Source organism: Brassica oleracea, chromosome C5 (genome assembly GCF_000695525.1).
Source record: "Brassica oleracea var. oleracea cultivar TO1000 chromosome C5, BOL, whole genome shotgun sequence".
NCBI classification, from domain to species: domain Eukaryota; kingdom Viridiplantae; phylum Streptophyta; class Magnoliopsida; order Brassicales; family Brassicaceae; genus Brassica; species Brassica oleracea.
This window is the reverse complement of record NC_027752.1, coordinates 7391281-7394912: the sequence shown is the minus strand read 5'-3', so window position 1 is coordinate 7394912 and position 3632 is coordinate 7391281.

The following is a 3632-nucleotide window of genomic DNA, read 5'->3' as shown; positions in this document are numbered from 1 at the left end:
AGGCCCGCGTTTACGACGAAGTTACCAGGCCTTCGTTTTTCCATTTACGACGAAATTACGTGGAAACATCGGTTTACGACGATTTTACAACGCTTAACCCTAAACACCGAGAATGAAATCCCTAAACCCCAAAGTCACATATCATCTAACATCATATCTCTTCTTCTCTACTACTTTGTGCTCTTTCTCCAACTTAAACTCTAAAACCCTAAAACTCCAAATATTTTTTTAAAAATTAACACAAATACTAAAACTAAAGAAATACATATTATATAAAACAACATTTGTTACACATACATTAGGATGGTAAAAAAATAATATTTCTTTAAACATACGTTACAATAGAGAAATACAACATTTGTTACATATATTACATCACTCTAAATCGTTTTCATTCTCATCAATATTACATCACTCTAAATCGTTTTCATTCTCATCAATATTACATCACTCTAAATCGTTTTCATTCTCATCAATATTACATCACTCTAAATCGTTTTCATTCTCATCAATATTACATCACTCTAAATCGTTTTCATTCTCATCAATATTACATCACTCTAAATCGTTTTCATTCTCATCAATATTACATCACTCTAAATCGTTTTCATTCTCATCAATATTACATCACTCTAAATCGTTTTCATTCTCATCAATATTACATCACTCTAAATCATTTTCGTTCTCATTACTATCATTACAATCATCATCGTCGCTTCTCTCGAACTCGTCTTCACGTGCTTCATTTGTCGCATCTTCGGGAATATCTTCATATTGAAAGTTTTGCGGGTCGATCAAAAGGATTTCATCAGTTGGTTGTTCTGGTACCTCAACTTCATTGATAGCGTCTTCTTCTTGCAAGTTAGCTTCCTTCCTTATCCCGGAAGTTCGAAGCCGAGGATAAGGAATGAAGCTTACTTGCTCGACTTGTGAAGTTAAAATGAAAGGCTCAAATTTGTTGTATCTTCTCCCAAAATTGACATCCACAACACCAAATTTGTTATACCGAATCCCTCGGTTCACAACAGGATCGAACCATTCACATTTGAAGAGGACGCATTTTAGCTTCAATAACCCCGAAAATTCCACTTCAATAATCTCCTGCAAGATCCCGTAAAGTCCGTTTCACCTTTCACACATATTCCGTAGTTACTCGTTGCCCGATGTCTCCCATACTCGTATGTGTGAAAGGTAAATCCTCGTGTGAAATACATAGGTGATGTGGTGACCTTTGCAACTGGACCTTGAACCAATTCGTGAAACCATACGGGATAATAAGGATCGTCATAATCAACCTGCCAAAGCAGTTATTCTTAATTAATATTGAAGTATCAAAACACTTACTTAATTAATCAATGTATGAGATATATTACGTACCTGTGATTTTAACCACTTGACAAAGTGTTTATCTTTAGGTGTGTCCACATCAGTTGCAGATATTCCTGGTATTGCTTCTTCAACTTGAGATACAAACATCTTGCAAATTAAACAAATAATCAAGTCATACATAATTAACTGCAATTCATATAATTAACATTCACAAAAATATTTACCTTTCAAAGTAACGGGTCACTGCATCCTCGCAGTTGAGTAGAATATAAGTGTGGGCACTATGTTTATCCTCTTCATATGACCACCATACTTCTTTCGTTTTACCACCAAACCGTTCAATTTCGCAGAAAATGTCAGGAACACCATCAATTGGATATGATGTCGGTACTCCACCATCATCATATCTTCTAGGAACTCTTTTTCTCGTACGAGCAGTTGGAGCAAAGTAGTATGATGTGAAGTTAGATGTTTCGGCTGTCAAACTTCCCGCAACTATTGAACCTTCCACCTTTTCAAGATTTCTTGCTTTCCCCTTCAAATGTTTCATCTGTCGCTCATACGGATACATCCATCCGTTGTGAACAGGTCCACGAAGCAATGCTTCATACGGTAGGTGGACAACTAGATTCTCCATGACGTCAAAAAATGAAGGATGAAATATCTTCTCCAGGTTGCACAATATGATCGGAATGTTATGATGAAGTTGTTCGATGACTTCTTCCTTGAACGTACGTGTGCTGAGATCTTTGAAAAAAGTACCGATGGCTGTATATTGCAAAAGTAATCAAATTAATAACATTTCATAACGTATGTATATATATTAACGTTTTATAATTACCTGCAAGTGCTTCATGGACATTTGCTGGAAGGAGCTCGGCAAAAGCAAATGGAAGTAGTCGTTGCATAAACACATGACAATCATGACTCTTCATTCCGGAGAACTTTTGACCTCGTTCAACACATCTTGACAGATTTGAAACATAACCATCAGGAAACTTAACTTCTGATGCAACCCAGTCAAACAAGGTTGTTTTGGCTTCTGATGACAACCGGAAGATGGGAACATGAACGTTTCCATTGCTCTTGATATGTAACTCACTTCTTGAGCAAATATCAGGTAAGTCTATCCTTGACTTTTTGTTATCTTTTGTCTTCCCAGGGACGTTAAGATATCAAAAGAACGAGGTGGCGTAAGAGAAGATTCAAGAAGTGTGGCGTAAGAGAAGATTCAAGAAGTGTGGCGTAAGAGAAGATTCAAGAAGTGTGGCGTAAGAGAAGATTCAAGAAGTGTGGCGTAAGAGAAGATTCAAGAAGTGTGGCGTAAGAGAAGATTCAAGAAGTGTGGCGTAAGAGAAGATTCAAGAAGTGTGGCGTAAGAGAAGATTCAAGAAGTGTGGCGTAAGAGAAGATTCAAGAAGTGTGGCGTAAGAGAAGATTCAAGAAGTGTGGCGTAAGAGAAGATTCAAGAAGTGTGGCGTAAGAGAAGATTCAAGAAGTGTGGCGTAAGAGAAGATTCAAGAAGTGTGGCGTAAGAGAAGATTCAAGAAGTGTGGCGTAAGAGAAGATTCAAGAAGTGTGGCGTATTCATGATGTTCTCAAAAAAGTTCTTCTCAATATGCATGACATCCAGATTGTGACGTAAGAGAAGATCCTTCCAATAGGGTAGCTCCCAAAATATACTCTTCTTATCCCAATTGTGAGACACACCATACCCATCAGACATATTTCCAGGAACATGCCAATTTCCTCCAACCTTAACTGTTTCCTGAGCTCCGTAATAATCAATGTCTCCTTCGATCTGCTGGCCGGTGAGATATGGAGGAGGACCGTCCCTGACATTTTTTTTGTGCCGAAACAATGTCTTATTTCTTCTGTACGGATGGGCAAGTGGAAGAAAGCGACGATGACAATCAAACCAAAAACTCTCCCTACCATTCTTCAGTTGAAAAGCATCCGTCGATCCAAGACAATATGGACAAGATAATCTTCCATGTGTTGTCCAGCCAGACAACATCCCATAAGCAGGGAAATCACTTATCGTCCACAGCAGAACTACTCGCATCGTAAAATTGTTTTTCAAGGAACAATCGTACGTCCTCACCCCTTCTGACCACAATTGCTTTAGCTCTTCTATCAACGGTTGAAGAAAAACATCAAGAGACCGTTTTGGATGCTTCGGCCCAGGGATTAATATGGTCAAAAATAGAAATTCTTGTTCCATGCACATATCCGGCGGTAAATTGTACGGCGTAAGAATGACTGGCCACAAAGAATATTGTCTACCAAACATTCCAAATGGA